The sequence below is a fragment of the Camelus ferus genome, chromosome 10, assembly GCF_009834535.1.
Source record: "Camelus ferus isolate YT-003-E chromosome 10, BCGSAC_Cfer_1.0, whole genome shotgun sequence".
NCBI lineage: Eukaryota > Metazoa > Chordata > Mammalia > Artiodactyla > Camelidae > Camelus > Camelus ferus.
Window position 1 is genome coordinate 69,616,813 of NC_045705.1, and position 12,633 is coordinate 69,629,445.

At 54.6% G+C, this 12,633-nt stretch overlaps 1 protein-coding gene across 1 annotated transcript in view; it reads right to left on the reverse strand.

Annotated features, from left to right (window-relative positions):
• SHANK2 (SH3 and multiple ankyrin repeat domains 2) overlaps nt 1–12,633 on the reverse strand; it is a 499,586-nt gene that overhangs the window by 392,497 nt on the left and 94,456 nt on the right.

The window sequence follows — 12,633 nt, forward strand, 5'->3', positions numbered from 1 at the left end:
CGTGACCCCAAGCTGGTTAGAAACACAAAACCTCTGGTCCCACCCCAGATCTTGAGGCTCCCAGGGGACATTTCAGCAAGATTCCCAGGGAACTCAGACACCAAGTCTGAGATACGGGGACCTAGAACGCAGCTCTCCCACCTTCTCAGGGACGTGATCAGTGAGCAAGCGAGCCAAGGAAAATGGCGGTGTGTGCCCCATACGGGTCTACGCCTTTATTTGTAAATTGCACGTGATTATGGGAAAAAATAATAGTCTTTTAAACAAATGGTGTTGGGTCAACTGGATTTCCACACGCAAAGGAATGAAGTCAGAGCCCTACCTCACACCATATACAAAACTGAACTCAAAATGGACCACAGACCTAAACGTAAACAGTTAAACTGTACAACCTGTGGTGGAGGACACAGGGTTAAACCCTGTGACCTTGGGTTATGCGATTTTTTTTTTTTTAGATATGACACCAAAAGCACAAGCCACAAAAGAAAAAATAGATAAAGTAGATTTTATCAAAATTAAAAACTTTTCTGCATCAAAGGATCCTAACAAGAAAGTGAAAAGAAACACGCCATAGAATGGGAGATGGTACCTGCAAATCACACATCTTGTAAGGAGCTTGTATCCAGAATACATAAGGCACTCTCACAGCTCAGCGATGACAGACAAATATGGGCAATAATATCAAAACACGGGCAAAGGATGCCAACAGACACTTCCCCGGAGGCATACAAGTGGCCGGCAAGCACCTGAAAAGCAGCTCAGTATCGCTGGTCACGAGGCAAAAGCAAACAAAGCCACAGTGAGACGCGACTGCATACTCACTAAGGCGGTTGTAAGAAAACAAAGCTAACAGTAAATGCTGGCGAGGATGAGGAGGAACCGGAGCGCTCCTCCACTGCTGGTGGGACGCCAAACGGCGCCGCTGCTTCGGAACACGTCTGGTAGGTCTCCGGCAGGTCGAACACGGAGACGTAAAGCCTGCGTCCACACAGCGTGTGCCAGGACGTTCACAACAGACAGAAAGTGGAAACAACTCAAGTGTCCACCAACCGACGAGCAGATACACAAAAGGAGGACACGCAGAGGAATGTTGTTATTCGGCCATAAGGAGGGGGCACGACACACGCTGCGACGTGGATGAACTTGGCAGCCTTCTGCTGAGTGAAAGGAACCAGACGCGAGAGGGTGCACATCGTGTGACTCCACTGCCATCGAGCGTCCAGAACACGCAAATCCAGAGACAGGAGGTCGATCGGTGGCTGCCAGGGGCTGGGGGCGAGGGAGCGGGGAGACAAGGGGAGAGGCTGCCGCTGGGCGCCGGGCTCTTTTTGATGAGAATGCTCTAAAATTAGAAAGTGGTGATGGCTGCTGCGCGACCCTGTGAACAGACTGAAAAATCACTGAACTGCACTTTAAATGGGTGCATTTAACCGTACGCGAAATATGTTTCAACAAAGCCTTACAAAAAACAAAACTGAATTTAACCCCATGTAAATTATATCTTTATAAAAAACTTACATAAAAAGAGCACGCCCTGTGGCAGTGATATATTAAGTAAATTATGGAATCCAAGTAGGTGAATGTTTTTAAATGGGAAGATAGATAGATTGGTGTTTTCTGTCCTACCCTGGGGAATCACCTGTGTCCCCTTCATAAAATGACAGAAGGGAAAGGTGGGTCCAAAATAGCTTCCGGGGTGCGGCTCTCTGACTGTCAAGACGCTCACGACTGATGCCTGTCCACACCACCACACAGCCCACCCTGTCCACGTAAATGCTCACGTGACTACGAGAACCAGGGACGCTGACTCAGCCCCCAGCGCCCCCTCCTGTGCGCGGGGTCACCGGGTACACGGCAGCGGGCTGCTCATGGCGCAGTTACCACAGGCAGCGGGGCGGGCGGGTGGCGGGGGGCGTGGGAAGCGCTTTTCAGAACGTTAGGGTACACCAGAGCCTCTGGCACTAATTTGCACTCAGTGCTTCAGCGTTAAGTATTTGATTACCAGCAAATCATGCAAAATCACAAAGTCTTCCAGGATGCTAAAACACGACCCCCATCCACTAGAACAGTCCGCTCATACCCTACCCTCGACCACGAAAGAGAATGAGGCAGCATCTTCCTTCAGGCAGTCACAGACCTCGATGGAGGACACTTTCCCATGAACAGTGAGACTTGCCCCAACGGCCCGTGAGCCCTTGAGGCCAGCAAGCACCGGGGACAGTGACGTGGTCCCCCCCAAACCGTCAGCGCCACTGAGCTGACGGCAGCCGGCTCCCACGCTGGCCCAGAAGCCGGCCGAGCCATCCTTGCTTCCCACCGTTTGCCACAAACCGAACAATCACAACCATCCTGCTCGCGGACCCCAGACTCTGGCTTTGGCGACCAGACGTGCTGGACGGGAGACTGTCTGGAGTGGGCTCTGGTGACTTAGATTTGTGATCAGAAACTGACAGGAAGAAACAGACACTGGTTTCTTCTCTCTGAGGAAATCTCTGACCCTAGGAGACAGGATGGAGGCAAAGCGAAGAGATTTTAGTCAAAAGGACAAGGGCTTAGTATTTCAGATAAAAATAATCTCGGTTACCAAACGGCGGCGGTTAGTTTCAGGAAGAGTTTTCAGATCTAGGCTTGTCGGGACCAGGGAGCAGAACTGCCAGCGCACCAGGCCCAGGTTCCTGGTTCTCCTGGTGGAAACGCGCCATCCGCCCAGGCTGTGACGGCAGCACACACAGGAGCTGCTTCGAGGGCAGACACAGCAAAAGTGGGCGGTTCCTGCTCTGACAGGCGTCCGAGCGGCTGCTGGTGTCCCCGACAAGGACCATGAAGGGAGCGGGCTCCGGGGCCCCACCGCCCAGCACGTGGGGGGAGGGCATAGGTGAGAAGCTGTGAGTTCAGTCCGCTCAACAGCAAAATCCAGGAGGGCGGGCTCTGCGATTCTCTCGCAGCTAAAACCACAGGCAGCAGGACACATACGTACTGAAGCAGACAAATGGGACCTGTCAGACCAGGAGTTTGGAAAGTAAAGGACATTTTGAGCGGGTGAAAACTCAAGGCTCAGAACAACAAGACTGCTCTGCACACCTCTTAGCACTGACAGAATCCAAAACACCGACAACCCGACTCTGGCCAGGACGCAAACCAACAGCAGAGAACCCCGCCGACCGCTGGCGGGGCTGCACACGGCACCTCCAGCTTGGAAGACAGTTTGATGGTTTCTCCTAAAACTAAAAAATGTTTCACCATATAATCCAACACGGTGCTCCCTGGTATTCACACAACTGATTCGAAAACTTATGCCCACACCACAAACTGCACACAAATGTCTGCAGTAGCTTTATTCACATTCAGTTAAAAACTGGAGGCAAGCAAGACGCCCTTCAGCAGGTGAATGGATAAACAGAACTAGAGCCTCCACAGAGTGGATTATTGTTTACTGATTAAAAATGGAAGTGCTGTCCTATTTCCAACAGCAAGACATGGAAACAGCCTGAATGTCCATTGACAGATGAGTGGAGAAAGGAGAGGTGGTGTATTTATATAATGGAATACTACTCAGCCATAAAAAATACAATAATGCCATTTGCAGCAACATGGATAGACTTGAAGATTGTCATACGAAGTGAAGTAAGTCAGAAAGAGAAAGAAAAATACCATATGGTATCAGTCATATGTGGAATCTAAAAGAAAAGACAAACGAACTTACTTACAAAATAGAAACAGACTCACAGACAGAGAAAACAAACTTGTGGTTATGGGGGGAGGGGAGTGGGGCAGAAAGTAGGGTGGGAAGGGATAAATTGGGAGTTTGGGATTTGTAGATACTAACTACTATACATAAGTTAGATAAACAACAAGTTTCTTCAGTACAGCACAGGGAACTATATTCAAAATCTTACAGTAACCTATAATGAAAAAGAAAATGAAAAGGAGTATATGGATGTGTACGTAGGACTGAAACACAATGCTGGACACCAGAAATTGACACAACTTGCAAACTGACTACACTTCAATTAAAAAAAAAAAAGAAAAGAAAGAACATAAAGGCAAGTGCTATCAAATCATAAGAAGATATGCCAACTCTTAAACGCCTGTTGCTCAGTAAAAGAAGCCAGTCTGTAAAAGCTACATATTGTACGATTCCGATTATACTACACTCTGCGAAACTCGAAACTACGGAGATGGTAGAGAAATCAGTGGTTGTCAGGGGCTCCAGAGGGGGCAAGAAGACCGAGCTGATGGCAAGCACAGCAGATCCCTGTAAAGCTGTGAAGCTATCCTGTGCAGCGCTGCGATGGTGATGCAAGAATTAAACACTGTGATTTGTCAAGACCATAAACTTCACAGCACAAAGAATGAAGCTTCGTGTATGCAAATTTCTAAAATCCAAGTTTCAAAGTTCATTTAGGAGACCGGGGCTCCCAGGATGGAGGCACAATGTGACAAAATAATCCAACTGGATCACAAGAGTAAGAGACCACCTCACTGGAGGAGGTGGGGGGAGAGAGTGCTGACCTTTGTGACTTCGGGAAGAGCAGAGTCTGAAAGACCAAAGGCACAAAGAGCTGCGCGTGGGCACCATGCGCAAGTCGATAAAGCTGCCTTCCGTTGTGGTGTGCAGGTCAGTAATTTGGAAACCACTACACACGTGCCCTGGAACTGAGCAATTAAATACACACATGGCTGAGAGTGGCAGCCAAGAGTCTCACCATCCAAGTAGGAGGTTGCAGAAAAGTAAGGGGCAGAGACTGGAATGACCCACGTGGCACTGGATTCGGACTGGGGACATCAGTATGAACTCATGTTTAGCTTAATACAGATTCAGATGGTTCCATACAGAAGCATTTATAGACATGTATCTATTCGCAGGTTAGTGTACACACACACACCTCCTTGTCCTTTCCTCCGAGACACCAGAAGCAACTACACCCCCGTGGCACTGAGCATACCCAGCACGCAGGTCTCGGTTTCTAAGACCCCTCTCCCCGGGCTCCCAGGTGGAAGGTCCGGACTCTAGGGCTGGGGCAGGAAACACACAACAGAGCCTGGAACACCTTCTGATGGCAGGAAGCAAGAAAGTGGTCAAACAATAATAATAATAAAAACACACAATGATGGGCTACGTCAAGGGACCCAGGAGCCAACTGAGAGTTCTTCCCCAATGGCCGAAGCTGGAGCCATCCGAACAACAAAATACATAAAATAGTACTGGATTGTAACTCAAATTCTAAATTAAACATCCACGGCCCTACACTGATACAAATCGCTGACTGAATAAATAAATGAATGGGGAGAAGAGACAGATTTCCTTCGCAGAAGGATTCCGAATAAATTGATGGAGCACCTCTGCCCGCACTCTTTTAAGTGTGGGCTGAGCTTGGTGACTGCCTTGCAGAGGACAGTCCAGAAACGGAGGGGAGAGTAATGCAGTGGGGAAGCCCGACCAGCACACCTGAGCAGGGGGGCCAGGTCCCCGTCACAGCCAGAGGCGTGCCCCACGGTGATGTGATCAGAAGGCACCCACCTCCGAGGTCTCCCGCCCCCGCACACACCCCTAGTCTAATCACGACCTAAACTGCAGACAAACCCCAACAGGGGGACAAAATCCCGGACCAGCTCCCCTCACAACTGCCAAGGTCATCAAAAACAAGGAGAGCCCTAGGAACTGTCACAGCCCAGAGGGGCTTACGGAGACAAGAAGACTGTCAGGAGGGACCCCGGAACAGAAAGGGGACATTCAGCAACTACGAGCGAGCATGGAGGGAGTACGGACATGAGTTAGTGGCAACACCTCCATGCTGGCACCTCCCCCCGTAAGATGGCGATGGGGGAAATGGGTGTGGGGGCAGGGGACCTTCTGCAGTATCTGCTCGACAGTTCTGCAGGTCCAAAACTGCTCTAAAATAATCATTTAAAAGAGTATTTTAAAAAACAACCTTGAGGCTCGTGTTTCAGGTAACAATTCACGTAAAAACACTGTTGGTCTCCACGTGGCCCCCAGGGGAGACTGCTCACCTGAGGCCGGGCATCAAGGGTCACGGAGAAGCGTCCCGGGATGGACTCCTCCCCCGGCTGGCTGGTGATGTCCCCGCTGCCCAGGCTCGCCCCTGGGGGCCCGTCTCTGCCCAGCATCACTCCCACCGCCATTTTTCCTTCTACTTCACGGCCTTACTCGACGTATTGCGTCTTGCCCGACCACACGTACCTTTGTGAGTCACCTAGAACCCTGTCTGAAACTCTGTGGGGCACGAATATGAAAACTCCTGAAGTAACTGGACATGCTGGTGGGGCTCTCGCTTACAAACACGGTCCGTCTGTGCCAGGAACTGCACCTGACGCTTGGCACACCCAGATCTCCTCCGGTCACCGGCTCGGCGATCCTCGAGCCGACTCCCAGGGCACTGGGTAATTCGTGCGTCTCGGACCCTCTGCAGACTGATGTCCACGAGGCCCCAGGACCATGTTCCCTGAAGAGCTACGATTTCTGGGGAATTACATCCCGGGACGCGCTCAGGGGACGGGGAGACCGCAGGATATGGAGCAAAGGGGCACCGTCCGTGAGCAGGAATTCAGCACCCTAGAAATCTCCTAATGGGGCCGTGTGGGAGCTGGGCAGGGGCTCCCCGAGAGCCTGGCCACAGGGACGTGCGGCGGGACCAGGCACATCTCGGCCCAGGTGACGAACCGACAAGATGATGGGCTACCGGTGTGCTGGGAGCAAATGCAGTAACTGGTCTCGTAAGTCAAGTCCAGACTCGTCACAGGTGCTCTGCAAAATCGGTTCCGTGAATGCACATCCCACCCCGACTTCCAACAAGACGGTTGAGGGCTGGGAGGCATCCCAGCTGCGTTACAGCCCCGCCCCTGCTGCACCCGGGCTCCTTTCAAGTCTGGGAAGGCCGTGCAAGTAGAAGCCCTAAGTTTTGCTCAAATTATTAGTTTTCCTTCCTTTTCGGGGCTCAAGACGCCACCTGCCTCGTCCCAGAGGTTCCAACCAAAGCAGGAGATAAGCCAGGACCCCGGTGGGCGCATCAATTTCTTTCTGCGACTCCCATCATCACCGAACGGAACTTCCATCAGAACAGGGACCACAGAGGCGGCTGGAGCAGCACGGGCCACTTCGTTTTAACCGGCAGATCGTTCCTCTGGGAGTTAATTATCTCCTGCACACCCCTCAGTCCAGAAGTGCCGCTTCGTCCCCGTGGGGCCCCCGTGCCCGGCGCACATGCGTGGGGGAGGCCGCGCAGCCCCGGTGCAGGGACGCGGCGCGGGGGGGAGCCTCGTGGCGCTCCCGCGCTAGGGAAGGAGCCGCTTTCGTCTCTGCTCAGGGAGTGAGGTCTGGTTCTCAGCCAGATTCTGCTACCAGCTGGGTGGCTTTTGAGAAAGTCACAGAACTCAGCGTGGAGCCGCTGAGACAGGAGCACTTCTTGGAGTCCTCAGAGCCGCTGAGGATGACGGCGCAGCACCTGGAATAAACAGGAAGTGACCCAGCTCTGCCTCCCGCCGCCCGGCCCCAAGCTGCGGCAGGAGATGCCATCCCAGGTCGGCCACCGCGGGCCCTCCAGCCCTGGGCCCTCTGCACCGGCCACGGCCACCAGGCGCAGCCCGAGAGCAGCGAGCCCACCGCCAGCCCCACCGCCCTTCCTCCGGGGGTGAGAGCGTGGACCCTCTGCCTCCTCCCTATAGTGACCTGGGGTCCCACCTCCGCTCGCAGGGCCTCGCCTCCTCCAGGGGTGCTGGCCTCACAGGGGGCTGCTTTGTGGGAGCACGCGGTGGGGGCGGGGGAGACGGGCCTCCACGTCCTGCGCACGCCATCGGGCTCTCGTCGAACCTCAGCTGTCATCATTAAGGGCCCGGTGACTGACCTAGGGCACCAGTGTGTCTGGAACCAAAGGGTTTCCCGGATGTGGATTTCAGTGTGAAAACCAGGGCCGTCCTGGGAAAGCTGGGGCCAACTGGGCACACCACCTACTGCCTGGAGGCAGCCACCACAGCAACCCCATCTTCCTCCCCGGGTCCACAACCCCGGGCTGCGCTCCCACTGTGCCACTGATACGGCAGGAACTGTTCTGGACACCCTACTGCGGGCAACTCGCTCCGCACGGGGAACCCTCAACATGTGCTGCTCCCCTCGTGCCCAAATGTCCCCACCCTGCAGGTACTGTCACTGTGTGGAGGGGATGGAGGGGACAGAGGGGACAGCAAAGGCGTGTCTTTCCTTCTGATGAAGCGCCGGCCTCTCAGCAGAGCGCACGTCACATCCTCTCTCAGCATCCTCTCCGGATGTGGTGGGGCCGCTTGATGCCACTGTCCTGGGAACTGCCCACGACTTGGTGTCTCCATCGCCCACCTTCCTCATGTCACTCGGCACCCCTGGCCCCCGTCTTCCCTGCCCCCGCATCCGGAACAGTCTGCTTCTCTCCCCAGGTGAGAATACGAGTGAACACTCCCAAGACGCGGGGCGTGGAGCAGGGACGCCGAGACAGGGTGGTCCCTGCAGCAGGATCTCGGGTCCCTGCCTGGACTCTGGGTCAGAACTTTCTGTCTTCGCTACATCCTTTACCCTTCTGCTTGCTGTACATACTTCTTTTCTGTCTTAGGGGAAAAAACCCCACTACATTTGATCACTGTCAATTCCGTCCACACAGAAACCTGCACACAGGTGTTTCTAACAGCTTTACTCAGAGTCGCAAAACTTGGAAGCCACCAAAGATGCTCTTTGGTGGGTGGATGGATAAATAAATGGTGGTCCATCCGGATGGTGGAACGTTATTTAGCACTAAAAAGAAATGAGCTGTCACGCCACGAAAAGACTGAAAGACTAAAGCCAGCCTGAAAAGGCCACCGGCTACAGGATTCCAGCCACATGACATTCTGGAAAAGGTAAAACCACGGAGGCTGTGAAAAGGTCAGTGGTTGCCAGCGCTAAGGGGGAGGGAGCTTTACAGGCTGAGCACAGGGGATTTTTACGGCAGAGAAGCCCTCTGCCTGACACTACACTGGCGGACACGTGTCCTCACACGCTTGTCTAAACCCACAGACGGTTCAGCGGGAACCCCGACGCCCACCGTGGGCTTCAGTTAGTAACGAAGTGCCAGTGCTGACGCATCGGCGTCACCACGCGCCACACCCACGCGGGACGTCGGCAGTGGGGCGGCTGCGGGGCTGGGGGCTTACAGGGGACCTTCCTGCCTCTTGTCTCTACTCGATTTTCCCTGCACCTCAAATGGCTCTAAACAACGAAGTCTACTAATTTCAAAAAAGAACGTGAGTGGAGGGTAGACAAAGCTCTGCCTTACAGAGGAGACGAGCTGCGAGAAGTGAGCATGACGCAGGGAACTGCCACTCGGCAACCACCGCGCGAGAGCTGTCCGGCGCGTCTGCTTTAAACGGTAAAGTCGAAAATAAAAAACGATTTCTAATTTATCTTCCCAGATTAAAAAAAAAAAAAACCCAACCAAAACCCTCTGCTTGATTGCTGCTAATCACTGGCTGAGATCCGGCAAAGTCCTGTAGGAAGAGCCGTCTGCCTGGGAGGCGGGCGCGCTGCTCCAGGTCCCCAGCCCGACGGGGCCGCGTCTCCAGTCAGAGCCTGGTCTCAGCCTTGCTGGAGCGCCAGGCCCTAACTCTGCGCTCTGCCAGGAGCCGCGGACGTGGGTCTGAGGGGAAACAGGTTTCTGTGTCTTTTCTTAGAGTCTGTTCTTCCTGATCAATTAGCCCGGAGGCCGTGGTCCTGGGGGGAGTTCGGGAAATACTGGCGTTCATTTAACCCACACCGCCGTCTCCGCGGGTGGCTGTTCCCGGGTCGAGTCTACCCGAGACCTAGGGGCGGTGGACAAGGCCCTGCTCCTGTCTTTATCATTCCTCAGTCCCGCTGCTCCGCTGTAACTGCCCCCACCGACTCTGTCCATCATCACAAGGTCAGCGGTTTCCAGCTCCAGGCGGGACCAAGGGCACTGGCCGCAGACCTCCGTTGTGAAATAACCTGGGGTCCGTGCTGGTGGGTTTGCGAAGCTAAGTTAGGGTCTGCTCTAGATTAAAAGTCTTTCCCTGCTCCTGGGCTCCAGAAAACATCACCCCCAGCAAAGGAGGCCTGGTAACTGGCGGGAAGGAGCCCGCTAAGGGGAGTCGTGCCCAGCCTGGGGGCATCATCGGAAAACAGCCGTGGACGACGCCAGGCCGGCAGGCGCCCAGGCCAAAGGCAGCCCAAGGCGAGAGCCCAGGTCAGGGACCACAGACCCCAGGCCCGGCTGACGTCTGCGACTGTCCCTGAAGGCTCAGGTTCAGGCTCAGGAATCCACAGACTGTGTGTGGTCCCAGCCTGAGCGCTGCGAGCTACAGGAAGTGCCCCTCAGGAAGGCTGGGAGCCAGCCCGGGAGCCCAGGCACAAGAGACCACTCAGCACAGGGCCAGAACCAGGGCCCATGCTCACCACGTGCCCACCCGCCCAGGTGCTCAGACCCTCCGTCCGACTGCATGTCCACCCCTGTGCCTGCCCCACACCTGCCTCCCTGCAGACGCACATCAAACCCTGCAGCTACCCACTCCCCGTCCAGACTCTCCGCAGGGGCCTCCCCCCCTGACTCCTGACCCTGGAGGGTCAAGCCCCCTGCAGGTACAGCACAGCTCCGTCCTCCCGGGGTCCCCACCCACACAGGAACCCTTGTGCCCCACGCCACCTGACCCGGATGCCTGAGGCCCCAGCTTGTCCATGTCCCCCTGCACACAGACCCCTGGCTTCCCCGTCTTCTCAACCGTCCGCCTGGGCTGAGGCCCTGCTCACCTGCAGCCAGGCCTCTGCACACGTCCCCTCTAGCTGTGTTCTCCCGCGTCCCCTGCCAAGCCCACACCCATGCTGTCCAGCCCCCGCGCCGCGGGCATCAAAGCTCCGTCACTGAAACGCCTGCAGCCCTGCGCCACATCACCTACAGTCAGACTCAGGGCAGAGGAGCTGACGGCGACCAGGGCACAGCAAGCCGGGCTCGGACGGGGCAGCGCGCGGCCGAGCAAGCAAGGGGCGGCTCCACCAGCTTAAGGGGCGGAGGAGCCCCCCACACAGTGAAGAAGCTTCGCTCTCCAGCTGACAGACGCCTGTGCTGCGGGTTCAGCGACCGTAAGGTGGACTCCCCCAGCCCAGGAGGAGAGGGGAGGGGGCCCCGCATGCTGGTCCGAGAGGAGGCCCCTCTAGCCCAGAATCACCTGCCTGCCCGGGTGAACCTCCAAGCTGCCATGGAGGCTCGCACCTGAGCCACTCTGGGCTCTCGCCACAGCCTCCCCTCCCCTCAGCTGGTCAGGTTCACGTGTCCCATTAGCACAGGGCTTCCACCCCAAGGAGACATTGTGCAAATGTCTGGAGACATCTTTGGTTGCCATCACTGGGAGGTGCTACGGGCATTTGTGGGTGAAGATCAAGGATGCTGTAAACATCCTACGACGTACAGGACAGCCCCCGCCATAGCAAACTGTCTGGCCCTAATGGAATATTATGCAGCCACGAAAAAGAAGGAAAGCCTGCCATCTGCAAGAACATGAGTGCACCCTGAGGGTATGATGTTCCGTGAAATAAGTATGACAGAAAAAGATAAAGACCATAGGATCTCACTTATACGTGGAATCTAAAAAAACTAACCATAAACAGAGCACAGAACGCTGGTTGCCAGAGGCAGGAGGTAGGGATAGGCGAAATGGATGAGGGAGCTCCAAAGGTAGAAACTTCCAGTGATTAGATAAATCAGTCCTGGGGCCGTCGTGCACAGCACAGTGACCATGGCCAGTAAGACTGTGCTGTATAGTTGAAAAGTTGCTAAGAGAGGAGATCCTAAAAGCTGTCAGCACAAGAAAAAAAAATGTGTAACTGTGGTAACCATGGTGATGGATGTTAACTAACTCATTGTAGTGATCGTTTCCCAGCATATCCACATGCCAAACTGCTATGCTGCACACCTAAAACTAATACAATGCTTTGTGTCAACTGTATTTCAATAAAACTGGGATAAAAAAGAGAAAAGCTAAGATTAAATAAAAGTGCTCATTTGAAACTAGTGAAAAATAGAAAGAGTGGTCCAGCCCCGATGCCAGCAGCACGGGGGCTGAGCCGCTGCACAGGGACTTCGTGTCCAGCAGAGGGAGTTGTGAGTGTCTTGCTGTGTGTGTGTCTGTGCGGGTGTCTGTGTCTTTGTGTCTGTGTGTGTGTCTGTGTGTCTGCGTGTCTGTGTGTGTGCGTGTGTGTCTGTGTGTCTGCGTGTCTGTGTGTTGTGCGTGTGTGTGTGCGTGTGTGTCTGTGTGTCTGTGTGTGTCTGTGTGTCTGCGTGTCTGTGTGTGTGCGTGTGTGTCTGTGTGTGTCTGTGTGTCTGCGTGTTGTGCGTGTGTGTGTGCATGTGTGTCTATGTGTGTCTGTGTGTCTGTGTGTGTGTCTGTGTGTCTGCGTGTCTGTGTGTGTGTGTGTGTGTGCGTCTGACTCCCAGGGCCCGTGTGCATCAGCTCCTCCGTGAGGTCATTCATTCATTCAGCAGACATGGACCGAGCACTGACTACGTGCCAGCAGCTGGGATTCCAGGGGGCAAACACAGGCTCCCGGAGGAGGGAGACAGCACTTTTGCAAACCGAGCAAAGCGGGCCGCTGTGACGCCCGATCAT